General features: G+C 45.2%; 1 protein-coding gene across 2 annotated transcripts in view; it reads left to right on the plus strand.

Annotated features, from left to right (window-relative positions):
- The first annotated feature begins 1,123 nt into the window (after positions 1–1,123).
- The window catches only part of LOC133371233 (actin-binding protein WASF3-like), a 63,043-nt gene continuing 36,631 nt past the window's right edge, over positions 1,124–27,535 (plus strand). For both annotated transcript variants that reach the window (XM_061598430.1, XM_061598431.1), the window contains exon 1: positions 1,124–1,321. The gene's annotated coding sequence lies outside the window, so the exon portion shown is untranslated. The remainder of the gene's footprint in view (positions 1,322–27,535) is intronic.

The raw sequence follows: 27,535 nt of genomic DNA on the forward strand, positions 1-27,535 counted from the left end.
GACTCCTGCTTAGCTTAATAGATGGTTATGGTGATAGAAGCGATGGAAGTTGCCTTTGAAAGGGGGTGAGACAAATTCATGGAGAGATGCCACCAATGAATGGCTATCACTCCTGAAAAGGGTTATTATTATTATTATTTGAATTTATATGCCACTTTTCCATATAAATATACTCAAAGCTGCTCACAACAGAATAAAAATGCAAATCACTACATCAATAACAATAATTTCAAATCATTTCAAAACATAACAATCCACCAAATAACTCCATTTGATTACATAAACATCACATTTAAAGTCATCATAAAACAAGATATCAATCAATTTAAACATATCAATTTAATAACATAACATTCTAATACAAAAGTGCAAGAAAACAGTTTTGTCACTCTAGTATTGATGTTAAAGCCTCTGCTGATGGCTGCTGCTTTCATATGGAACCTCCATGTTCAGAGGCAGTCTGCCTCTGGATACTGGTGGCTGGAGAGAACCAACAGCAGAAGAAGGCCATTGCTTGTGGGCTTTCCTAAGAAGAAGCAGGCTGGGCACTGTGAGAAGGCAGGACATTGGACTGGATGGTGCTTTAGTTGGATCCTGAAAGCATCCTATTCCTGTTCTGAGGAATCAATAGTCCTGGAGTGGATGACGGTGTAGTCAACCAGGCAGCTTGGTAGGCCCGGGTCATAGGACCATCAGGACCATCAGTCCACTGGTCCATCTAGCTCAGTATTGTCTACCCCACTGTTCTTCAACCTTGGGTCCCCAGATGTTGTCGGATTACAACTCCCATCCACCCCAGGCAGCTTAGCCAACAGCCAAGGAGGATGGGAGTTGTAGTCCGACAACACCAAAGTTGAAGAACAGTGGTGTACACTGACTGGCAGGGGCTCTTCAGGGTTACAAACAGCCCTACCTAGCGATGCAGCCGGGAATTGAACCTGGGACCTTCCGCAAGCAAAGCAGATGCTCTACCGCCGCGCTACGGCCTTTCCCCAAACTCCAGCGTCCCCAGCTCCAGCATCAGCATCCCTCCTGCCATAGATGTGATGGGCTCTTCCGCCGCCTGTGGTGGAGTGGGCGAGGGAAGCGCATGCGCCTTGACCGCACTGCGGAGCCGGACTCGGCGAAGCTGGCGGGCGAGCACTCACGCCCGGAGCCGCCGCCGCGCGTGCGCGCCCACACACCGAGCGAGGCAGCCCGAGCCGCTGCAATAGTCCGAGCGGGAGCTGCAGCTGCAGCTTCTTCGAGCAGCATGACAGGCGGGGAGCCCGGCAGCTCCAGGCGCTGAGCCCGTCACCGTCGCCTCCAGCAGCCGGCCCAGGTGACCATGTGGAAAGCATTGGCATTTGTTTGCATGCGCCGGGTCCCTTCCCCTTCTCCCCTGCTGCGGGCTGATGCAAAACGCGAGCGATAGCTCGGCTTGGCGTGGCGATGCTCTGGGAGGGCGGCGTGGGTAGCTTGCTGGCTGGCCGGCCGATGCCAGCCTTGCCCCCCCCCACTCCATCGGGGGCTTGGCGGGCGGGGAGAGGAGACCGGGAGCCTTTGGGAGCCCTGAATTGAGGGGGGGAGGCTGAAGGGGAGCCCCCTTCCTCGCCAGCTCACCCCTTTTTCCCCAGGGAAAGAGGAGGGGGCGCAGGATTCCGGGGTGGGGGTCTGTTGCATTGCGCGAGGGGGCAGGGCAAGGCAAGGCAAGGCAAGGCGAGTGGGTGGCAGCAGCTGCCTGCTGCGGCGCTTGGCACATTCCCGGTTGCTAGAATGTGGGCAGGAGGGCATACATGTCGTTATTACCAGGGAAAGGGGGCGGGTGGAGAGAGAAAGGGAGAAGCGACGGGGGAGGGGAGGGAGATCTCGGGGCCAGACATAACACGAAAGCGAGGAAACGGGTTCCAGAGTGGACAGGGAAGGATACCGGGGGCACTTATTTTGGGGGATCCACCTAGTTAGGATATCCCCAAGGAGCTCTTTGGAGGGCAGCCCTGTTGCACATCATTCCTTGGTCCCTGCCTCCATCCCCACTCCCTACACGGAGGCTAAATTGAATCCGTGCATTAGAAAACCACAGATGTGGGCTTATGGCATGGCCTTCGGGGTGTTTTCCGCAACAGAAAAGCATGTATTTGGGGTGGGGTGGGGGTCGAGGGCTAGGAACCAGTTTGAATGGGAGCCCAGGATTCAGCTTGCAGGGCTTGGTGTCAGGGGAGAGAGTGCTGTGGAGCATGTTCAGAGTGCATTGCTTCACTGCAGCTGTGTAACTGCGAGCCATGTTCCGTGCATCTCATGAATGAGCACATGGAATTTCCAGGTCAGAGATTATGGCTTCTTGACCACCTTGAGTCCTGGCATCTCAGGTTTAGAAGCTGATTAGCCGCCACCTGCTGTGATCTTGCCACAGAGCTGGACTTGAGCATGCGGGGGCAGTCAAGCGTCTGGAGATCTGTTCCTGGGATTCACTTCTTGCTAGCTGCCTTGATTGTCTGGGTATGCCACGGAGTGGAAAAGTAATAATAATAATAATAATAATAATAATAATAATAATAATGATACTTTATAATACTGAGGCTGGGTTCATAATAAGGGGGGATGTGAATATCAGACGTGTGACTCTGTGTGGATGAATAGCCAGGAAATTCACCAATAGATTTGACATTCTGAAGGCAATCATCTCCAAATTCCAATCCCTGAGCTGGATTGCTTTACTCATACAAGTTATTGTTCCTTCCAATCTGGCATCCTCTGGCCCTTGGGGTTTGGATGTATATCTTGAGAAGCTTGGAAGATTTAGCTGAGTGGCTGGATAGGTCCAAGAAAAGGGCAGTCAACTGAAGAGGTTAGGGACACCCAGAGTCTCTTGGCACCTGTTGTGTCAGCTTGAGGCCTCCCTGACCTGGCCCAGGTGTCAATGCATCTTGAAGCTGTTGCCCGTCTCTGCACCTGCTAGCCGGCAGGAGCTACGTTGCTGCTCCAGATGAAAATTAGTTTTGCTTTTTTCCCTCCCCAATCTCATGTAACTAATTTCCCTGAATTTTCATTTTTTGTGAGTGGAGTGATAGTATCCATTAGCATGTATTGAGCAGATGATAGTTTTCCTACATCTTAAGTGGAAGGGAGACAACTCCTGCCCTCCTTGAGACCCTGCTGTCTGCTCTAGCAGAAAACAATGATCCGCCAACCCTCCTTCAAGACCCACATTTAACATGTGGGATCAATGACTGGATATCACAATATTTTTGTTTGCACTTTAAAGCAGCCATGGGGGGCTGTGGGTTTGATTAAAGTGGTACAGCTCATGGAAAAAGGGATGCTTAACCCTCCCCCATGCATTTTTTTTTCAACCTAAGTCCCCCAAATAGCAGTTAACCCCATGGGGAAAAATGTACCTGGATTTTTCCCTCTAGGGATGTAACTGCAACTTCAAAAGTCTTGAAACATTTTTTATTTGGAGGATGGGATATTTGTTATAAAATAAAATAAAAACTGGGGGGTGGGCTACTTAGACTCTGAAAATGTGTTGGGGAAAGGGTTAAGCAACCTTCCTCCAAGCCGGTGCTACAATCTAATCCAGTGACTCCATCCTCCTGTTTTGGTGTACAGTGCAATCCTATACATGTCTACTGAGAAGAGAGCCTAAGTTAAGTCCAGTAGAACTTATTTATTGGTTGCCAGTTCGTTTCCAGGTTCGTTCCAAATATTGGAAAGCCCGCCTCCTTCTCTACAGACTCCCTTGGCTGTTGAGATCAGCAGATCCTTTTGGTAGTTCTGCCACCCTCAGAAGCTCGGGGTGGTGGCGGCCTGGGAGAGGGCCTTCTCTGTGGCAGCCCTTAAGTTGTGGAACTCCCTCCCCACAGAGGTGTGTCTGGCACCTTCAGTGTACAACTTCACTGAAGACGCACCTCTTTTCCCTGGCTTTTGACACCTGGGAAGTATATTTTTAGGACCCACCCTATTTTGTTGTGATGTCATTTAAGGTTGTTTTTAATTATGTGTTTTAAAACTATTGTGACCCCCCTGGGACCTTTGGGTGAAAGGCAGGTGGCAACAACAACAACAACAATACTCCTCAAGGAAGTGTGTGTAGGATTGTAGCTTTAAAGTATAAGCAAAGATGTTGTAAGCTCCATCAAGGATTTTCTGTCTCATGCCAACGATGGTTTGGGCCTTAAGGTTGGGAAGGCCTTTGTTTTGCATTTCAGAGGTCTGGGGGCAGAGGAGGTACTGTGTCCTCTCTGCTTCATTTTTTCCTAGTGGAAGATTATTGTTCCTGCACGGTATAAGTAAACGGTTACTCTTTTTCCATTCACCTATATGGAAAGAGACACAAGGGCTACTTTTAGGTAAACCAATGAAGGGCACCTTGTTCTCTCAAACAACTTAGATGACTTTGAAAGAGGATTAGACAAAGTCACACAGGATAAAGCTTTCAGTGGCTACTAGCCATGATGGCTATGCTCTGCCTTCATAGTCGGAGGCCGCATGCTTCCAAATACCAGTTGCTGGAAACCACTGGACAAGAGAGTGCTATTGCACTCATGTCTTGCTTGGGGCATCTGGTTGGCCACTGTGAGAACAGGATGCTGGACTAGGTGAGCCAACAGCTTCATCCAGCAGGCTGTACATATGATGAAGAGGTAAAGCTGTGTATTGGCACGTAATGTGTTGAAAGTTTGAGAAATCTAGTGTTTTATTTATTTATTTATCTGCGGAAGAGGCTTCTATTTTTCTGCCTCTTTCTCAGGGTGCTTTAAAGTTCCTTTATGCTTTCGAAGGGTATAGGATTGAGCTTATTTTTCATTGTGGAGTGGCCAAGGGTGGAAGGTATGTTTCCCTTCCCATTACACATTTCTCTGACACTTTGCAGCCTCCCTGGCTGCCAATGCTTCTTGATCTAAAAAAGCCCAATGGAAAGAGTTACGTCATGATATGTTCCCCATATTTGAAGTGGGGAAGCTTGTGTGTGTGTGTGTGTGTGTGTGTGTGTGTGTGTGTGTGTGTGAGAGAGAGAGAGAGAGAGAGAGAGAGAGAGAGAGAGAGAGATTATTGAGCAACTGAGAGCAGGGCATCTGCTGATTTTGTTTTTAAGGGAAGTTCTTCCTTTTATCTTTGTAAAAATAACCATGCTGCACTGATTCCTGTAAAAGTTAATTGACTTCATTTTTTAAAAATAACACTGAATAGTGGTGCATGGTAGGCAGCATCCCTGCCTTCTGCAGTTACAGGAATGCCCAGCTGAGGGTGTCATGGGGGGCTCAGAAAGGCTGGGCACCAAGGAAGGCTTCAGAATGCAGACCATGGGTGAGATGATTTATAGAATGAAGAAAGCTCTAGTGTGACTAGGAAGGATTCCCTATCTGAAGCCCTGGAGAACTGCTGCCAGTCAGTGTGGACAATGCTGAGCTGGATGGACCAATGGTCTGACTCAGTATTAGGCAGCTTTCTATGTTCCGGAAGGATTTTCACAAACACCTCTTTGGCCACTTTGAGGGCAAGGTAAGTGCAACAAAACCCCTGCACCCCATCCGTGAGAATTTTACTGATTTGTCTCTTTCCATTGATCATTTTCAAATGCAATTTATTTTCTCATAAATTGATGGAGAATGTCCGGGGGTGGGGAGGGGAGCAGGAGACGTTTTTGGCGCAGCATTACCATCAGATCTTCAGACTGCAGCTGCAGAGAATTTGCCTGTTTCAGTGCTCCTCCAGACCAGAAAATTCCCTGCATGTCAGCGAGAAAGGTAGTAGCATGGCTTTCTTGACATGCTTGTTTTCTATATGTAGGGTGTTTTGTGTGTGTATGCATGTGTTATGAGCACCTTCCTGTGACTTGCTGTGATACAGTCACAGAACATGTTTACATATTGTATATTCTATTCTTGAGTATTAGCCCTCTGACCCTGCTGTCCTAAAGGGCCAGCCCTGCCATTAGGCAAAGTGAGGTGGCCACCTCAGTCAGCAGATGCTGGAGGACAGGGATCAGAGGCAGGGTGTTAGAGGACAGGGCTGTATATGCCATGGGACCTACCCTCCATCCCCAAAGCTAGCTTGCTGCCCTAAGGTACGGTGGACATTGGTGACTGGTGCCCAATGGGACTGGTGGTGTGGGAGGCAGGGAAGGCAATAGTAGGTGAAGTCAAGCCAATGAATGGCCAAGCCACCTCCTGACTGGTTGCAAGTAACAAGACAGTAGGGATGGACAAATGCATCAGTTTTGTTTCTTGCAGTTTCTCCTTTTTCCAATCTGAAATTCTGTTCTCTACGCCTTTGCAGCAATGTGCCAATTTTACTTAAAATAATCCTCATGAAAATTCGTCAGCATCTTAGTGCAAATGTCTCCTAATACACACGATTTTCTGTGCAGTTTTGACTAATATACACATTTTTGCAAGCGAATTTTCCCTAATGTGACATACTTTTGCATGTTATTTTTACTAATATGTTCATTTATATGCACACTTTTTATTTTTTGGATGGAGAGCTGCGCCGCAAAATTCTGCAAAGCGCAAATTTCAAAGGATTGCTGTGTTTTGGTTCTCATGTAGTTTCAGCAAGTGCAGATTTGATAGATTCGGATTGAAATGCGAACTGAATCGAAAGTCTTGCCCATCCCTATGAGACAGTAAGGTGTGGGTTGGCTGAGGGCAGACTGCGGTTGGTGGGCCAGTGCCCCATTTGCCCTCATGGGCCAGCCTCTGTTGATGGTGGACGCACTGTCCTGTCCTCTGTGTTGAGGTAAGATTCAGCTGCCAGTCAGCTGAGCTTCTGTACAATGTGTGGAGGTGTCATCTTGTCCTTTGTTCAGGCAGCAAAGTTTAGGAGAAGGGCTGTGGCTCAGTGGCCAAGCACGTGCTAAGCACGTAAGAAAGTTCCTGGTCCAGTCCCCGGCACCTCCAGGGAGAGCGAGCAGAGACCCTATCTGAGGCCCTGGAGAGCTGCTGCCACTCAGTGTGGACAATCTTGAGCTAGATCATAGAATAGTAGAGTTGGAAGGGGTCTATAAGGCCATCAAGTCCAACCCCCTTCCAATGGTCCTATGGCCTCCTTCTGTCGTGAACTGGCCTTGGGGGGAACATTGAGAGTGGACATACTTTGTTCCCCCTTGAAGAATGTCCCAGTTAGCCTGAAGCCCCTGCAGGAATTTGACCGAGCCGGCAGCTGCCTGTTGGAGTCTCTGCTGAGCATGGCTACAGTGAGCGTGTTGTGCATAATAGCATAGCCGTTCCATGAGATTAAGGAGATGAAGTCAGTGCCATAACCAACTATTTCTAGGCCTGGGGTGGGCAGCCATTTTTCCAACCTGCTCCTTCACCTAAAGACCAAGGCAAGTTAAGGATGGTTGTGGGCCTTTAAGGGTTCTGCTGCTGAATTGGTTCTGGTCCTTGCTGCACAGCTGGACCAGGCCTGCTCCATGGTTGAGACACAAAAAGTGAGCTTGTGGCTGGTCTGGCCTTGATGCTATCTTCCCCCGTCAGCAGCATTCGATAATTCACTGTTTTAGGCTGCAAACTGTTTCTCTGCCTGGCCTACTGTCTTTATGAAGCCTCTGAGCAGGCAAGTGTTGTGTAATTTTAACATTATTGTAATCTGTTGATAATATGCGTGAGTGTCCCTTGAACCCCACTTTGTGCTCCTGGACAAGGCAACGTAAGTAAGTTTAAGACTTGGGTATACTGTGCCTAAATTAGTGACCAGAGGGAATATTTAGACTTAGGTCGCATTCACACCAGACATTTATTCCACTATTATTCCACTTTAAACAGTCATGGCTTCCTCCAAAGAATCATGGGAATTACAGTTTGTGAAGGGTGCAGAGATTTGTTAGGAGACCCCTATTCTCCTCAAAGAGCTACAATTTGCCATAGTGGTTTAACAGTCATTTTCTCTTTCCAGAAAACTCTTGAGACTGTAGCTCTGTGAGGGGAACAGGAGTCTTGTAACAGCTTTCAGCACCTTTTATAAACCACACTTCCTCTGGATTCTTTGAGGGAAGCCATGACTGTTTAAAGTGGAATAATAGTGGAATAAATGTCTGGTGTGAATGTGGCCTTACTGATCTGGACAGCAGTCCAAATTCACAAATACCAGAAGAAGGATCAAGCGTCTATTAAGTCCAGCATGCCTTTTTGAGCAATGGCAAGCCAGATGGCTCCCAATAAGGGCCCTTCCTTGCCCACCTGGACCTGTTTCATTAGAACAGCGGGTGGCCTTAACACCTTATGACAGTGAATTCCCTAATAAAGTATGTCTTATGTGAAGAAGTGTTTTCTTCTCTCTGTCTTGAATCTACTGCCAATCAATTTCACTGGCCGATCTTGAGTTCCAGTGTTCTCTCTCTGAGAGGGAGAGGGTCTCATGATCCACTCTCTCTGAGCCAGATGTGGACAGATGTCCCCCCCCGAGGGCTGCATTCTAGTGTTGAGCGGAGCCAGAACTGGTGATGGGGGGAGCCAGAGATTAGTGTTGTGGATTAACTAATCCAGAAGAAAGACTGGTCTGCTTCAGATTTCACCATGGCTACGTCAGATTAGAATTTCTAGTCCTATGCAGGTCTACTCAGAAGTAATCCCCACTGGGTTTGATAGAATTGTGCTCAAGTAAGCATACAGAGGATTTTTTTAAAATTTACAAGAGACCAATATAGTTGCTACTTTGGAAAGCAAGGGAAAGTAATTCCTTTATTACTTTAAGGAGGCTCAGAGGTGGTGACAAGGGACAGGGACTTTTCAGTGGTGGCTTCTTGTGTGTGGAATGCTCTCCCCTGCGAGGTCCGCGTGGTACCTTTATTGACATCTTTTTGGCACCAGGTAAAGACTTACATTTCCCCCTAGGCTTTTGATAGACTAGGATGGTTTTGTTTGGTTTTAGTGTGCTGCAGACCCTTCCTGTGGCTATTATGAGGGTTTATTGTTGTTGTTGCTGCTGCTGCTGCTGTTGTTGTTATTTGATTTATATCCTGCCCTTCTTCCCGGTAGGAGCCCAAGGCGGCATGTTTTTTGTTTTGTTTTGTGGTATAATACATTTATTTGTGTTTTTAACAGTGATGTAAGTTGCTTGGAGAACTTTGGGTAACAAGTGACAAACAAATCTAAATAATAATAATAATAGCAACAGCAACAACAATAGTAACAGTAGTAATAAATTATAATTTTGTGTGCTACACAAGGCAGAAGATGGCCATTTTCTTCTCAGACTGGTGGTGGTGGTGAGATAATTATTTTCCCAAAGCCATACTTTAAAAACCCATCCATTTATTTTTAATTGCTTAAAATACTGGCATTTCATTTGTTCTGAAACTACGTGGAGATAGAGAAAAAACACTTTAAAAATCCAGGAAAAATAAGAAGGCAATTAATGGGAAAGATGGAATACAGATGGAATGGAAGAATGAGTCAACTTCAGGAGATGCCGGGGGCCACATAAAATGAGGCAGAAGCCAGAGGTTGCCCACCTGTGCTCTAAAGTAGCGCTCGTCAACCTCAAACTGTTTTGGGCTGCAACTCCCATCAGCCTAAGCCAACGTGACTGGTGGTTAAGGTTGATGGGAGCTGTAGTCCAGAATAACTGGAGGGCACCAGGTTTGTGAAGGCTGCTTGAAACCATTCATAATTGTAGATACTTCTGTCATTTTGCCCTCTTCCCCTTCACTTTTTTATGGTTGATTGCATTATTGTAGATCTGGCAGGACAAACAGCCCCTCCCAAAGAGGTGAAACATTATAGGGCCAATCTTAAATGACTAGCCATTTACTCGTGAGAGGGACTTCCCCTGCCTGTGTCTGTCTCTTCAATTTGGCACTCAACCAGATGCAATCATTCTGAATGCTCAGGCTTCTATCTCATCACTGCTCTCATGCAGGAATAATCGAATCCCTCTGCCATTTCAATGTATTTTCCCGTCACTGTGGCTTCTCGGCACCCTGAATGCAAATAGAAATCCTTAGCTTAAACAGCCCCATCAGCTTGCTTTTATTATTTAGGGATGTTTCTGACATTCTTGGGGGCACGATTCGACCAAACTGATGTGCTTTTACATCCTGTTGATTTTTCAGTGAAGGAGAGGTTGGAGGTAAGTGTGTGCTTGACCCCACCCTTGAAAAAAGCTGAATTAAAAGTGTTGGTGGTGATGTTGCTGAGTCACAGATGCCTTAAAGATGGAGCTGGGTGGAAACCCGGATGTATGAGACTGTCTTATCCCTTATATCAGGGGTTCGCAAACTATGGTCTGCAGACCACCAGTGGTCCATGAGCTTCATTCAGGTGGACCGTGGTGTGTGTGTGGATTTGTGGTTGAAGATAGGAGAGGGCACATCCATTGCATTAAAAATTTGTATTGATTTGTATTGGTTTTATTTCTTATACTGTATTTTATTGTATTCTATGGAATTAAATTAGTAATTCAATAAAATACAATTTAAAAGAAATAAGAGAAGCAATAAAATACAAATAAAAAGCATACCGCATCTAGCACAGTGCATTATTCATCTTGAGTCCTGCATCCAGTTCTGGGCACTGCATCTTAAGAAGGATGCAGAGAAACTGGAGCAGTTTGGAGGGCAACAAGGATGATCAGGGAACTGGAAACAAAGGCCCATGAGGAGAGACTGAAAGAACTGGGCATATTTAGCCTGGAGAAGAGAAGACTGAGGGGAGATATGATAGCACTCTGTGTACTTGACAGGTTGTCACACAGAGGAGGGCCAGGATGTGTTCTCAATCATCCCAGAGTGCAGGAGACGGAATAATGGGCTCAACTTACAGGAAGCCAGTTTTCTACTGAACATCAGGAAAAACCTCCTAACTGTTTATTATTTATTTATAAAAATATTTGTATAATGCTATTTTATTAAAAACATCAAAACGGTTTACAACATGTTTAAAACCACCACCATAGAATTAAAAAACCCATTAAAAATACAATAGAAACAAAGGTCAATTGTTGCAAAGAAAGCATGTTAATTGCCTGCATAAGCCTGGTGAAACAGAAAGGTTTTCAGTAGGTGCTTAAAAGTTAAAACAGATGGCATCTGCTGAATCTCTCTTGGCACAGCATTCCAGAGAAGTGGGCCGATGACACTGAAGGCTTGATTTCGTGTTGATGTTAAATGAGCCTTGCCAACTTGGGGGACAACCATAGAGCCACTCCTGCAGAAGATCTCAGTGGTCAAGCTGGGATATAAAGGTTCAGGCAGTCAGTAAGATACCCTGGACCTAAGTTGTTCAGGGCTTTGTAAATTAATACAAGGACCTTCAACCTGGCTCAGTAGCAAGTGGACAGCCAGTGCAGATGTTTTAAAAGTGGTGTCACTAACTTCCTAACTGTTAGAGCAGTACAACAGTGGAACCAAAGACCTAGGGAGATGGTGGGCTCTCCAACACTGGAGGCCTTCAAGAGGCAGCTGGACAGCCACCTGTCGGGTATGCTTTAAGTTGGATTCCTGCTTTGAGCAGGAGGTTGGACTCAATGGCCTTATAGGCCCCCTCCAACTCTTCTGTCCTATGCTTCTATGATTCTATAATTCGTTTTACTATAAAGGGGGGCAAGCTTTTCTGCCAGCTATTAAAATCTTTAATGCCAAAATTATATTGCAGTTGACTTTTGGCTCTCAAGCTAACAAGAATTTGAAATTTAGTGAGTTTGAAGCAATTCAAACCATTTTTTAAAGATCTATTATGGCAATTCCTCCATGTATACCTAATAATATTCTTAGACTGGAAGCTGGAGTCCAGTCAGTAGAGGCCAAGATATGGCTGCTAAGGATTAACACCTGGCTAAAACTCACTTTCAATCCCATTGGACTTGCTCCTGACATTTTAAAAGACAACTTTCACTCTGCTTGGGTTGGTTTAGTGACAGGCAAACTTTTAAAGATAGGGCTTTCTCCTCAACTTGTCTCTCTTTTGGGCCCTGAAACAGCTTTAGTGAACATACGACAGCGTCTGAAAGATATAGATTACCAACAGCAATTAATGCCAATTAAAAAACAAAGGCACAATTCCAAATTTTTTACTCCAATGCCGTATTTACTGAACCTAGGAATTCCCAAATATCGTAAAGCCTTCACACAGATCCGATTGGATGTTTTACCTTCTGCTGTTATGGAGGGCAGATTTACTAAAACACCCTATAAAGATCGTTTCTGTCTTTGCAGTGAAGACGCAGTTGAGAACAATGTGTTGCTTCATTGCTCTCTCTATAAGATCTTAAGGCAACAGCTAATTATTCCCTTACTGGCCCCTCTCTCGCATGAACCTGAATATTTCTGGCTGGAATACCTCCTAGGTGATACATCTCCAAAAATCACTTCACAAGTAGCAAAGTTCACCGTGGCTGCTCAAAATTTAAGGTGCAATACTCTAAAAAGTCCTTTTAACTTAAATAGTGCAATACAATAAATCTTAAATTGGATAAACTGATGTCATCCTAACTTTTTGAGATGAATATCACTATACAGCTGAAACTCATGCTCGAGCTATAGGAAAGTCAATTAGAAATGCATAGTTTTGATATCTGTGTATTTATCTTAAACTTATATTTTATTTAATTGTCTTAAAGTGTCATATAATATTTATTTGCCATGTACCACACGGTTTGATTTTATTATGTCTCTATGCTGACCATTTGGTCGAATAAATTGTGATTGATTGATTCTATAATTGCTCCAACAGGCAGAAAAATCATTAAATGGTCCACCAAGACCTTTGGCAATTTTCAAGTGGCCCATGGGGAAAAAAATGTTTGGGATCCACTGCCTTACACACTCAGTAGGTCACTGTGTTCAGCAGGAGAGTTTGTCCTGCAAGTTCCGAACATCTCAAAAGCCCGTTCCGCAGTAACTTGGAGCAGGGCTTTCACTGTGACTGCCCCTGTTCTGTGGAACAGCATTCCTGTCGAGATGTGACAGACGCCCACCCTCTGCACTTTCTGGAAGCGACTGAAGACATGTTTGCTTTGACAGGCTTTTCCAGCTGGATGAAAAGATCTCTGCCTTAGTTTTTAAAACAATACAAAATGAATCCCAGCCTTCAGTTGTTCTTTGTACTGTTTTTAAAACTATTTTTAGGGGTTTTTATGGTATGTTTGTAAATTGCCTTCAGAGGCGTGTAAAAGGAGATAAAAAACCCAACTTCTTCTTGTTGTTGTTGTTGTAAAAGAGAGAGAAAGAACCAGAGCCTCAGGGAAATAACAGGAAGTGAAGGCAACCAAGGAGCGCAGCTCAAGCAGACTGCAGACTGTGGTCCACTTGGAAACTTAAGTTGCCTTTCTATGGGATGGGCAGCCTTATTTCTGCTATGCACTGCATTGGCTCAGGGGTAATCGTGGGCCACATACTGATCATGGCGAGGGATGGAGTCAAAAGTGAGCCGGGCAAGTGTCCAACATGGTGGGGTCATTCAACCCTCCCACCATTCCCCCTTCTCTCTTTCTTTTGGGAAGGACTGTAGCTCAGTGGCAGAACATCTGACTTGCATGCAGAAAGTCCCGCCCAGGTAAGGCTGAGGAAGACTGCCTGAAACCCTGGAGAGCTGCTCTAAGTCAGAGCACTAAGCTATATATGGACCAGCGGTCTCGCTCAATATAAGGCATCTTTCTACGTTTTTTCTGCCTTCCCTTCCCCTTGCCACCCACATGAAATTAGACCAAGAATTGCATGTGCTGCTAGGGCTGCAGATCACCTGCCTTGGCCATCCATATCAGAAAAGACCGATGGGCTTCCTGGCTGGGGGGAACTTGGAAGGCCTTCATAGCCCTGAGAACTCTTTCCTCTGCAGTAGCTCTAAATGGCTCACCACAAAGGGGGAGAAGTCTGAAGGTTGCAACTTCTAGCCCCGATGGCCTTAGGCTGGCCAGGCATCCTCCTTTACAGAGGACAGCCCTCTATTTGAAGGGCTGTCCAGTTTAATGTAGAAGCAGCTTTAGAAGGGAGAGCAGGAGAACCTCGACGGAGTCACCCATCAGCAATTAGCAGCACCTGGACAGTTGACTGAGCAGGCACATCTGGAAGATTTATTGTATCTCTGCTTAAATTATAATAAGTATTTGTAATTTTTCATATATATATTAGCATATGAAAAGTTCATGCAAATCTTTGTCTCCTTTTGTTGTCTTTTTTGATGGTGCAATTCTTGTTTCTTGGTAATATGTTGGTGGTTCCTGACAAAAGTTACATTTTGGCTGGATTTTCCCCCGGTAGGAGGCCACACGTAAAGCATATTGCATTCTCAACTTTAACATTTGGGTTAACACAGTGGTAGCCAACCTGATGACCTGCAAATGTTGTTCGCCTCTAGCTCCCATAATCCCTGACCATCAGCCGTGCTGGTTGGGGATGATGGGGGAGTTCAGCAAGGACTGGAAACAAAGCCCCATGAGGAAAAAGAAGAAAGAACTGGGCATGTTTAGCCTTGAGAAAAGAAGACTATGGGGAGATATGATAGCGCTCTTCAAGTAATTGAAAAGCTGCCACACAGAGGAGGGCCAGGATCTTTTCTCAATCGTCCCAGAGTGCAGGACACAGAATAATGGGCCCAAGTTAGAATGGAACCAATGACCTATTTATTTAATTAATTAATTTATATCCTACCCTTCCTCCAGAAGGAGCCCAGGATGGCAATTACCTAGGGGAGAGGTGGGCTCTCCAACACTGGAGGCATTGAAGAGGCAGCTGGACAGCCACCTGTCAGGGATGCTTTAAGTTGGATTCCTGCATTAAGCAGGGGGTTGAACTCGATGGCAGCATAGGGTTGGCTACCACTAGGTTAACATGTTGATGAGTATGAAAACCTTACTAGTTAGTCGGGTCATGGTGGAATTCAATGTAACTGCTCATGTTGCAAAAATTTTCAGATGCTGCTCATTGTGTTGAGATGTAATGGCTGCATTAGAATAAAATATGTCTCCAGTTGTGGTTTGTTTGTTTTTTAAAAAAATGACACCTGAGCAGTTGGAAGTTTGGGAAATTCCCATATGAACCTACCTACACACGGAGATCATCAGCTGAGGCTGGCTCCACAACTATTGCCTTCTGAGTTGCAGGAGATGGGCGTTTGAGACAGGGTCTTCTCGGTGGTGGCGCCCTACCATTTGGTAAAGCCAACCACTGCAGGCAGCAGATGCTGTGGGACAGTGAGGCAGCCCCCTGGCTGTTCCTCCTGAGCCCCCCACCCCCCCTCTGGACTGTGCCTTCTGTCCTCTCCTGTCCAATGCCCCTTGAACTCGCCAGCTGCTCTGTGGTGTGTTTCATCTGTTTCAGATGATCCAGGTGTTGCTGGACTACAATTCCCATCATCTCTGACCATTGGCTAAACTAGCTGGGGATGATGGAAATTGTAGTCCACAAACATCTGGGGATGCAAACATCTGGGATTCAAAACATCTGGTGGGCACCAGATTGGGGAAGTCTGTTTTAAACATTTGGCTGCTTTTTGATAACATACTGGAACATGGAAGCTGCCCTATACCGAGTCAGACCATTGGGCCATCTAGCTCAGTATTGTCTGCACTGACTGGCAGTGGCTCTCTAGGATTTCAGGCATGTTCTCTCCCACCTCTCCCTGGAGATGCCAGGGACTGAACCTGGGGCGTTCTGCATGCAAAGCATGTGTTCTGCCACTGAGCCACAGCCATTCCTCATTTGACACCCTTTCCACAGCAGGAATGAATTACTCACTCCAGGATGTCGCATCATTGTAACATGAGGTCAAAAAGGCTAATGGAATGACACTCCGCATACCTGTGTGGGCATCTCCTTCTTCTGAACTTCTTCAATGGCAAGGGCAAATTGTGGAAGGGGTGTAGTGTCGTGGTTAGAGTGTTGGACTGGGACCTGGGAGGAGACCAGGTTTCAAATCCCCACTCAGCCAAGAAGCTCGCAGGGTGACCTTGGGCCAGCCACAGTCTCTCCGCCTAATCTCTGTCATAGGGTTGTTGTGAGGATAAAATGGAGAGGGAGGAGAACCATGTACATCACCTTGAGCTCCTTGGAGGAAAGGTGGGACATAAATGTAAATATGTTAACAATAAAATAATAATAAATAAAATAAGTAATAGATGGTGTTCTGGGAACCAGGTGAGGTCAGAGGTAGAGGACAGGCTGTGTGGGGATTCAAACCCTGGTCTCCCAGGTTGTAGTCCAGCACCTTAACCACCTTAACCAATCAGTCAAACAAACAAACAAACAATAACCAAAACTTCCTCTCATAATACTAGAACCCAGTTGGGTCATCCAATGAGGCTGAACGTTGGAAGATTCAGGACAGACAAATGAGAGTACTACTTCACACAGTGCATAGGTGAACTATGGAATTCGCTCCCACAGGAAGCAGTGATGTCCACCAACTTGGATGGCTTTGAAAAGACGATGAAACAGACTAATGGATGATAAGGTTAATCAATGGCTACTAATTGTGGTGGCCATGTTCTGCCTCCATATGGAAGGTGGTATACCTCTGAATGCCAAGGTGCTGAGAATCACAAGTGGGAAGAGTGCAGTTGCACTCATGTCCTGCTCACTGGTGCAGTTACATCGCCCCTGGACTTAATGGTCTTATGGGATTCCCCTTTAGATGGCCACTTGCATCACTACAGTTGTAAAGCACACAACATTTCTGTTCCCCTCCACTGCCATTCCATTCTTTATAACTGCTTCTATGCTCCTGATACGCTAAAGCAAAAATAAAGCAAAAAAATTGCAAACTCTCTTAAATCATAACACCATCATGACTATAGAAGAGAGGTGGGATTTGCTTCTGCTGCCCGGGTGCTAAACAGATTTACTTTGGAATAAGCACCATTTTGTTGTAGAAAAAGGTAACACATTTTAGAAGTGAAACTAATAATGAGTTTCTGTAACCATGTACCTCAGTTAAGGAATCCTTCAGGAATGAAGCTCCTTTTAACAAAGGCTTTTTTAAAGGTGAAACTGACAAGCTTTGCTTTGCTGTGGATAAGCCTTCAATCCTGTGCCTTTGCTTTAAGGAGAAACTGACAAGCCTGTGTGCCTGCTTTGTATTATTTATTATTTTATTTATTTATTTATTGTACTTTTAGACCGCCCTTTAGCGACAAGCTCTCAGGGCGGTGTACAACAGAATAAAACCACATTAAAATACAGGTGAATGAGGGTACAATACAACTATAAAAACATTTTAAAAACAAGGTGAAAACAAAGATTAAAATAAGATTACAATTAAAATTAAGATTAAAATGCCTGGGCAAAGAGGTAGGTCTTTACCTGGCGCCAAAAAGATAACAAAGAAGGCGCCAGGCGTATCTCGTCAGGGAGGGCGTTCCATAATTCGGGGGCCACCACTGAGAAGGCCCTAGCTCTAGTTATTGCTCTCCAGGCCTCCCTATGCGTTGGAACCCGGAGAAGGGCCTTCAACGTCGAGCGTAGCGAACGGGTAGGTACATAGCGGGAGAGGCGTTCCACCAGGTATTGCGGTCCGATGCCGTTAAGGGCTTTATAGGTAAGAACCAACGCTTTGAATCTGGCCCGGAAACTTATTGGTAGCCAGTGCAGTTGGGCCAGGACAGGTGTTATATGGTCAGATTTTTTAGTCCAAGTAAGAACTCTGGCCGCAGCATTCTGCACCAGCTGAAGTTTCCGAACCGTCTTCAAAGGTAACCCAACGTAGAGTGCATTACAGTAGTCCAATCTAGAGGTTACCAGAGCATGGATAACTGTGGCGAGGTTCTCCCTGTCCAGATAGGGTCGTAGTTGGGCTACCAGCCGAAGCTGGTAGAACGCATTCCGTGCCACCGAGGCTACCTGAGACTCCAGTGACAGGAGCGGATCTAATAAGACCCCCAAACTACGGACCTGCTCTTTTAGGGGGAGTGTAACCCCATCTAGGGTAGGTCGGACATCATCCATCTGGGCAGAGAGCCCCCCCACCAACAGCATCTCAGTCTTGTCAGGATTGAGTCTCAGTTTATTAGCTCTCATCCAGTCCATTATCGCGGCCAGGCAGCGGTTTAGTACATTAACAGCCTCACCTGAAGAAGATGAAAAGGAGAAGTAGAGTTGCGTATCATCAGCATATTGCTGGAAACGCACTCCAAATCTCCTAATGACCTCACCCAGCGGCTTCATATAGATATTAAAGAGCATGGGGGACAGAACTGAACCCTGCGGGACCCCATATTGGAGTACCCAGGGATTCGAGTAATGCTCCCCAAGCACCAGCTTCTGGAGACGATTCTCGAGGTAGGAGCACAGCCACTGCCAAGCAGTGCCTCCAACTCCTAAGTCCGCAAGTCGCCCCAGAAGGATACCATGGTCGATGGTATCAAAAGCCGCTGAGAGATCAAGGAGAACCAACAGAGTTACACTCCCTCTGTCTTTCTCCCGGCACAGGTCATCATACAGGGCGACCAAGGCTGTTTCTGTACCAAACCCTGGCCGAAAGCCCAATTGAAATGGATCCAGATAATCAGTTTCATCCAAGAGAGCCTGGAGCTGGCGAGCGACCACACGCTCTAGGACCTTGCCCAGGAATGGAACATTTGCTACCGGTCTATAGTTGTCAAGGTTATCAGGGTCCAAGGAGGTTTTTTTTAGGAGCGGTCTCACCACCGCCTGCTTCAGGCAGGGTGGTACCACTCCCTCTTGTAAAGAGGCATTAATCACCTCCTTGGCCCAGCCGGCTGTTCCATTCCTGCTAGCTTTTATTAGCCACGAGGGGCAAGGATCCAGAGCAGAAGTGGTCGCCCGCACCTGTCCAAGCACCTTGTCCACATCCTCGAGCTGTACCAACTGAAATTCATCCAATAAAACAGGACAGGACTGTGCTCCGGACACCTCATTAGGTTCAACTGCTACAATGTTGGAGTCAAGGTCCCGACGGATGTTCGTGATCTTATCTTGGAAGTGTCTCGCAAACTCATTACAGCGGGCTGTTGATGGTATTATTGCGTTCTGAGGACCAGAGTGTAAAAGTCCCCGAACAACTTTATAAAGTTCTGCTGGGCGGTTAGAAGATGACTGAATGGAGGCAGCAAAGTACTGCTTCTTTGCTGCCCTCACTGCCTTCACACAGAGCTTGTTAGAGACCTTCACAAGTGCATGGTTACAGCCGTCGGGAGTTCGTCTCCATTTGCACTCAAGCCGTCTCCTTTCTTGCTTCATCACTCTTAGCTCCGGGGTATTAAAGAGATCTCTTGCTTTCTCCCTGGGCTAGAGAGGGAGGGATCCAATACGATTCAAAGGAGGAGAGGGGGAGGGGTGGGTACTGGGTAGACACCCTTTAAAGCCCCTGTTAAGGTACTCCCACTGTCTATGAGCTGGTGTAGGAACCTATCCCTATTCTTTCCATATTATTCCTACCTCTGGTACCAAAGTTTCTGTTAAAGAAGCAATGCCCAGGAATGCATCTACTTTGTTAATTGAGATATTACAGTACATGTCCAGCCAGCCGCCCGCTGACTATTAACGTGCATTTTAAAATAAGAAAGAAAGGATGCTACTGGTGGTGTTCAGTGTTAGCCGTGATTCCAGACTCCCTGCTTGGAGGATCTGAAGCACCAGTCCTGGGTTTTGTTGCTGACCACATGCCCCTCTCCTCCAAGAGAGCTTGGGAGGTTCCTCCTCTGGAGGGTTTGAGTGGTGTGGGACTTGAGTTTTATTTCCAGCCATAGCAACTTCTGTACTGTCACAAGAACATAAGAAGACCTCTGCTTGATCAGGTCAAAGGCTCATCTAGTCCACCATCCTGTTTCATGATGGCCAACCAGACGCCTCTGGGAGACCCTCAGGCAAGAGCCGAGCACAAGAGCACTCTCTGCTCCCACAACTGGTATTCAGAAGCATACTAGCTCCAACTATGGAGGTAGAGCATAGCCATCATGGCTAGCAGCCATCGATAGCCTTGTCTCTCATGGATTTGTCTATTCCTCTTTTAAAGCCATCCAAGTTGGTGGCCATCACTGCTTCTTGCGGGAGCGAATACCATTGTTTTAACTGTGTGCTATGTGAAGAAATACTTTCTTTTGTCTGTTCTGAATCTTCCAATGTTCAGCTTCATTGGATGTCCATGGATGCTCCATGGATTTGCCTAATCCTATAAGAACAAATGCCTGCTTAATATGCATGTTTCAGCGTTTGGAAGCTGATGGCACAGTCAAGTGCATCAGTTACTTAAAATCTGCCACTCTGCTCCTAGAGGGGACTCTTTCTGCTAGACAAAAGAGGCTCTGGAATTCATCTGCGTCTTTTGTACCTCCCAGGTGATCAGCTGCTGTGACAGCCAGCAATAAATTAGAGCCGTTCCAATAGCCATGTTAGTTTCTAGCCAGTTAAAAATGATTGCCACACATGGCAAGTAAAACACAGCAGCTGGTTTCTCCTTCTGGGAAAACATTTCATTGTTTTGTTTGTTTGTTTTACACATGCATGCATTTATATCTCCACTTTGTTCCATCATGGAAGTGAAGGAGCTCTCTGCAGGGTGTTAGGTTTGGGTCTTGGTCAGTGGCAGCTCGTGGCTCCATGTCAGTGGGGCAGTTGAATTCACTCTGGGTTTTAATCTGAACTGCCAACTGTAAGTATAGACAGTACTGAGCTAGATGGACCAATGGTCTGACTCAGTATAAGGCTGCGTTCCTGTGAGTACAGTTTTGGTGGACATTTTTAGTTGCTTTGGGCCTTACTGATTTATTTGCTCGACTCCTTCCCTTAATGTATTATTGCACTTTAGTGTGCATTTTAAATGTTGTTACATTGATCTGATTTTTTAAATGTTGAATGGCTGCAAGGCCCCTTTAAGTTGACATTTTCTTTTCATATAAATCTTAGTATCTTTTTAAAAAAACTCTTTTATTTTGTTAGGCAAGCCTACCCAGACATGCAATGTTAACATGTCATTCTATTTTAATATATATTAAAATCAACTGTTGATTTTATTGAAATTTTGGTCATTTGGTAGGTTAACCTGCCTTTGATTTTATCAATATCTTTTTAATGATGGCGTCGGACTCCCAACTCCCCTAATCTCTGACCATTGGTCATGCTGACTGAGACTGATGGAGTACAGCAACACCCTGAGGGCCGCAGGTTCCCCATCTCTGTCCTAGACAGAAACGGGACTCACAAGGCCCAGTTCTGCCATAGATGCAGACTTCTCCTGTCTTTCCCCAGCTTGGTATATCAGAAGCAAATTCAGGCCAAGGCATCCAGAAGTGTATTTGTGTGTGTTTGCTGACTCAGACCAATGCTCTGTCGTGCTAAGTGCTATTTGTTTTGACTGGCAGTAGCTCTCCATGGTCATAATCCAAGCCAGATCATTTCCCAGCTCAAGTTCTTTTTCAGTGGAGCTGCTGGTGCAAAGCATGTGCTCTGCGACCGAACTCCAGCCATTCACCCCTGCCCCTGTTTTTAGAGACATTTTTGCCTCTGCGTGGCCCCTAGTGGGCCCATGGCCTTGCTACTGTTTCTGTGCTCTTTGTGCCTGAAAGACGAAATGCCATCGTTTTGCTCAGCTGTTTCATTGCACTTTCTGCAAGGATGTTGTAGAGTTGGAAAGGGTTCAGAAACAGGCAACCAAAATAACCAAAGGCATTGAGCAACTCCCCAATAAGGAAAGGTTGCAGCCTTTGGGACTTTTTGTTTAGAGAAAAGGTGAGTTAGAGGAGACATAATAGAAATGTGTATAATTGTGCATGGCATGGAGAAAATGGATAGAGGAAATTTTTTCTCCGTCTGTCATAACACTAGATCTCAGGTACTTTCAATGACGCTGAATGTTGGAAGATTCAGGACAGACAAAAGAAAATACTTCTTCATACAGCACATGGTGAAATTTGCTCCTGCAAGAAGCAGCGGTGGCTACCAACTTGGATGGCTTTTAAAGAGGTTTAGACAAATTCATGAAGAATGAGACTATCAGTGGCTACTAATCATGATGGCTATGCTCTCCCTCCACAGTCGGAGGCAGTATGCTTCTGAATACTAGTTGCCGGGAATCACAAATGGGGAGAGTGCTGTGGCGCTAAAGTTCTGCTTGCATGCTTAATGGCTGCCTGTAGATACTGGGCCAAGTTCAAGGTTCCGATTTTGGTGTACAAAGCCCAACACAGCTTGGGACCAGGATACCTGAAAGACCATCTTATTCCTTATATACCCAGTCGATCACTATGCTCTGTGGGTGAGGGCACAACATAGGAAGCAGACCTTTAGTGTTGTGGCACCAACACTTTGGAATTCCCTCCCCAAAAATATTAGACAGGCACCATCTCTGTTATCTTTTTGGCAACTACTGAAGACCTTCCTCTTTCAAGAAGTCTTTTAAGTAGAGACCTTATCCCAGCCTGCGTCTGTGTTGGAATTGTTTCTTAATACGTTTTTAAAGCTCTGTCTCTCGGACCAGAAGATTGCTTATTGGAATACTGTGTAGGCCTATACATTTTTTTTTAACATAATTCTTTATGTTCTACAGAGGCTGTTATGTGAAACCATCTGTGCTGTCCTCATTATTTTTCCTTCATAATATCTCTCCTGCATAAGGAAGAGACACTTATCCGCCTCAAAAATGACTGCATTTAGTGCAACCTTTTCCGCTGTTTTTTAATCAGCCTGTGCATAATGTGCCATTTCACTTCAGACTTGTTAATGATATTCTCAACTTAAATATGGCTAATGGGTGATTTTGCAAGGAGAAAACTATCCAAGGATATGCTCTTTAGAGTCCGGAGTGAGGTTGCTCTGTAAGGAGGAAACTATCCTGGAAGTTGGCAGGCAGAGGGCAATCTTTGCATGAAAAGAGTTGGTTATCACAGATGCTGAGTAGTGTTCCCTTTGATGAGTGTATACAAACGATTCAAATGAAAACTGTTGACCCGTCAAGACCAACCCAGTCTTCTCCAGCTGACAATGGAGTCCAGGAGAAGGTCACTGAGCCTTCTTAATTTATGGAATTAACGGGATGTGTTGATGGTCACTAGCTTGTAAAGGGCGATAAACTAATGGAGGAAGAGAGGTCTATTAATGTTACTAGTCTTGATGGTTGTACGAATTCTCCATGCTGAGAGGCAGCATGCCAACAGATACTAGTTGCAATAGTAGGGGAAGGGCCTTCTGGTCAGGTCAGTGAGCTTTGTCAAAGAAATGGCTGTAGCTCAGTAGTAGAACACCTGGTTTGCATGCAGAAGGTCCAAAGTTCAATTCCCAGTTTCTCCAGCTAGGACTAGGAGAGGCATTTGCCTGAGACCCTGGGAAGCCACTGCCAGGTTAGGCGTGCCCAGCATGGTGATTTGCAGGTGCTTTTGGCTGCAACTCCCATCAGTCTCAGCTGGCATGGCTGGGCTGGCAGGGGCTGATGGGGGCTGCAGAATCATTTATTTATTAAATTCTTATTCTGCCCTTCCTCCCAAAGGAGCCCAGGGTGGCAAACATCAAATATTAAAACAATATAATTTAAATTAAAATAAAGCATATTTAAAAACAATTAAAACCACCTAAAATGTTTAAAAATAACCAAAAGCCATCTAACAAGTTCTAAAAATTAAATAAAATCATATAAAGTATTTTTTAAACTATCACATTTCATCACTGTTACTATTGTCACGGTTGCCACAGCCAGCATCTATCTGTCTGTCATCAAATGCCTGGGTAAACAGGATTATCTTTAAATTTCTCCGGAGAGTCAGTTGTGAGGGAGACAAATGCATCTCACCAGACAGGACATTCCTCAAATGGGGAGCCACCACCAAGAAGACCCTGTCATGGCTCAGTGCCAACTGGGCAGCAGCCAGAGGTGGCACCACCAACAGGTCCTCCCCTGCCAACGTTACCCAAGCCAGGGTCCTCAAGATGTTTTGGACTACGACTCTCATCAGCCCCAGCCAACATCCTATGTCATGCTGGCTGGGGCTGATGGGAGTTGCAGTCCAAAACAACTGGAGAGCGCCAGGTTGGGAAAGGCTGGTTTAGACACTACTGAACTTGATAAACTGATAGTCTGACTCAGTATAAGGCACCAGCTCCTGTGCAGCATCTAACTGGTCAGTGTGGGAAGCAGGATGCTGAACTTAATAGACCTTTGGTCATCTAGTTGGTTTTTTCTGAAGCTCTTCCTCTGGCAAGCAAGGCTGCCTTTCTAGTAACAAAACACTTGTCACTGTGATGCCTGGAAGAGTGTCATATTGGAGGGTAGGCTCTTATCTTACAGGAACCTAGGCAGGGGCTATGTTCTTCTGGTGATGGATTGGGGAAGAGGGGAGCAGAAGGTAGCATCAGTGTAGAGGGCAGGCCCAAGGTCAAAAAGTTTGAGCTGTCTTTATTTATTTATTAAATTTGTATCCTGCCCTTCGGCCTCTTTATGGGAAGAGGAAGGTTCATCTCTCCAGGCCACTGGAGCCAATCTCCTTTGCATCGCTTTAATGGCAAAATGCCTTTGTGCAGATGGTACACAAGCCCATTGCTGAGTGCATATATTTATTTAATTAATTGTAGGACTTAATTACTTAATCGCTTCTGGAAAGATGCTTCATTGCCCTGGTTGCCTTAATTACATGACTTAACAACGAGAACGTTCAGTCCCTGCAGAACATTTACTTGTTCTGTAATACCATTTTGGCTTGTACTGTGACAAAGCTGCATGCTGAGTTTGCTTTTGCATTTTGCTCATTTTTAAAAAAAAGCTTTGGACTTTCACAGTTTTAACTCCCAAAGCTGTGATTTTTAAAAGCTGGATGCATAACAATCACAGGTGTCACTAGTCCTGTGCTGGCTGGGGCAGCTGGGAGTTGTGGCCTAAAACATCTGGAGGGCGCCAGGTTGGGGGAGGCTGTTTTAGACAATGCATGCGCATTCCATCCTCTACAAGAGAAAAGAGGGAACCCTCCTTAATAAGGCCATTTGCCATCACTGGTTTTTTTTAGTACTATTGAAAATAATATATATATTAAAAGAGAATAAAATCTGGTGCCTGATTCATTGGGACATCTTTTGTAGATAAACAATTTTACTCAAGTAAGAGAACCACATGATTAAATGATGCTGCCTTAATAACCATGGGTTCTCCTAGCTACAGTTTTTTGTTCCTATCATCCTGTCATTAAACTGGCCCTTTGCTCCTTCTAGGGATGGATTTCGATTCTGTCAATTTTGGTTCTCTCAGTGTTTCATTTTTCCAGTCTTACTTACATTCAGTTCCCCACATTTTTGAAACATTCTACAAAAAAAAAAGTTTGAAAAATGAAAATTCTTCAGCATTTTATTGTGAATTTCTCCTAATAAACACATTCTTGCATGTAGTTTGCTAATGTACATATTTTTGCAAGCTATTTCCCCTAACAGAATTTTTGTATGATATTTTCACATATATTAATTTATTAATTATAACACACATTTTCCCCTAATATGTGCAATGTTATAAACGTAGTTCAGTTGGAGAACTGCAACTCAAAATTCAGATTAAGTGTGAATTTCGAAAGGTGGCTGTGTTTCGGTTCTCTTACTGAAAGTGCAAATTTGAAAGATTCAGCTTTAAATGCAAACTGAGCCAAATTTCTCCTCCCCTCCCTAGTCCCTTCACTGCTTTTCTGCCAGCCCAAAGTTGAAAGAGGACTCCCTGCGTGGAGGTTAGGAGTTCTTCTGAAGTTCAGGAAAGCCTAAGGGAAGGTAACTATCCATTATAGGTTATCTATGTCATTTTTTTCCAAATCTAAATTGCACTGAGTTACAGTGGGCAGCTGTACATTTGCACATCTGTTTGTGGCAAAGACATGCATTTATGAGCATGTGAATCAGTGGCACTTGGTTAGCTCTGTATTCAGGTGTGATGGTCACTCAGTATTAGGTGCTTTGGCTGTTTCTTTCTCCAAATGTTTAGTGAATGAGTAGTGGCCCATTGAGAGACACTTCAGCAATGCCATTGCCTCCCCCCAGTTGTCCCAAAGCTCTTGGGCTGTTTCTCCCAGGTCCAGTGGGTATTGGATGAAAACCAGTGTTGCCTTTTCATCTTGTCCATCGCTTGGGTAAACCCAATTCTTCCCTCTCATTCATTCCTTTTCATACTGGCGTTTGCAAGCCCATTTCATAAGGGAATAAACACTAACGGCTGGCACTTGTCTGCCACTTAATTGGCAGGTGGAGTGAGTAGTTCTCCTGTTTCAGCTCTCTTAATTGTTCCACTCATTCAAGTAGGTTCATTAAATACTTTCTTGCCTCTCCCTCACCCTTCCTGTCCCCATGCTGTCTGGCATCCCATCTGAAATTCAAAATAAAGCGTTGGAAGAATGATGGGGTCATGGGAATAGTCTTGATAAGAGATGTAGGACAATTTGTTTTCCAGTAATTGGAAAGCTTTGCCCACCAATTAGAAAGGATCAGAACAGCCTGGTTTAGCCCCTGATCACTCAACCCTGAGCATCTCCAGGTAGAACTGGGAAAGGCTCCTGTCTCAGTGTAGACTAGTGGCTTCAATGCCAGTCAGGCACTGAATCCGCTCTGAGTTTTAGTCCTCCATTCCGAGTTTTAGTCCCAACTTTCAAGGAGCTGTCCAAGATGCTTTGGGCAGCTTCCTGAAAGCTCGGACTAAAACCTGGAGTGGATTAACTGCCCCACTGACATTGGAGCCACCAGTTTCCACCATCCTGTCTAAACCTCTGGAGAGCCACCGCTGGTAGACCAAAGGTGCAACTCAGAAAACGGCAGCTTCAGAAGTCCCTGTCACATGTGTTGGACCATAGCTCATTGGTTAAGCATCTGCTTTACATGCAGAAGGTCCCAGGTTCAATCCCCGGCAACTCCAGGTTAGGACTAGTAAACCCTGGAGGGCCATCGTGAACAATATTGAACTAGATGAACCCAGGTTTGACTCAGAAGCTAAGGCAGCTTCCTGTGTTCTTTGCCATTTCGGAAAAAAAATTGTTTTTGAGAGAGAGCATACACACTTCAATAGGTATTTTGAGGGTTTTTTATTTTTAAAAAAGACACCATAAATTAATGGAGGAACAGAATGGAATTATGGGTAAAAAATAAATAAATAGAAAGGTGACATGGTCTGGAAATAGATAGATTTCCAGAAGGGGTCTCTCCCTCTCCCCCTCTCCCTCCCTCCCTCTCTCTCTCTCTCTCTCTCTCTGTGTGGGGGGGAAGGCTTGGGAAATGAGTTCATTAAAGCTTGACACAAGGGTCCCTGGTGTCTTATTGAACCCATCAGGAAATTAAATGTCGCTTGATTGTTTAGTGGTTCCTCAGTTTCTTTGCCAGTGTATGTAATGATGATAGCAGCTAATAGAGCGTGTTCATTGCCACAGGCTATTGCAGAACTGACAGTCCATGTGAGCACAATTTATATGCCACTCATCAGTCTAACCAGCTGCGCCCTTGTTACTGATGGACAATAGCCCACTTCATGATGAGCAAAAAGAGGGGAAGGTTTTGGGATTCAGCATGCATTCCAGATGAAGGAATACACACAAATGTACAAAAAGTTATTTTTGAAGCATTTGTGATTCACAAAAGTGTCTGTTAAGTCCTTTGTACCTCCGGAAAGGCAGAATGGGCACATCAAGGCAAAATCCAGCTAAGAACATTTTCCCCACT

This window comes from Rhineura floridana, chromosome 16 (genome assembly GCF_030035675.1).
Source record: "Rhineura floridana isolate rRhiFlo1 chromosome 16, rRhiFlo1.hap2, whole genome shotgun sequence".
Taxonomy (NCBI): Eukaryota; Metazoa; Chordata; class Lepidosauria; order Squamata; family Rhineuridae; genus Rhineura; species Rhineura floridana.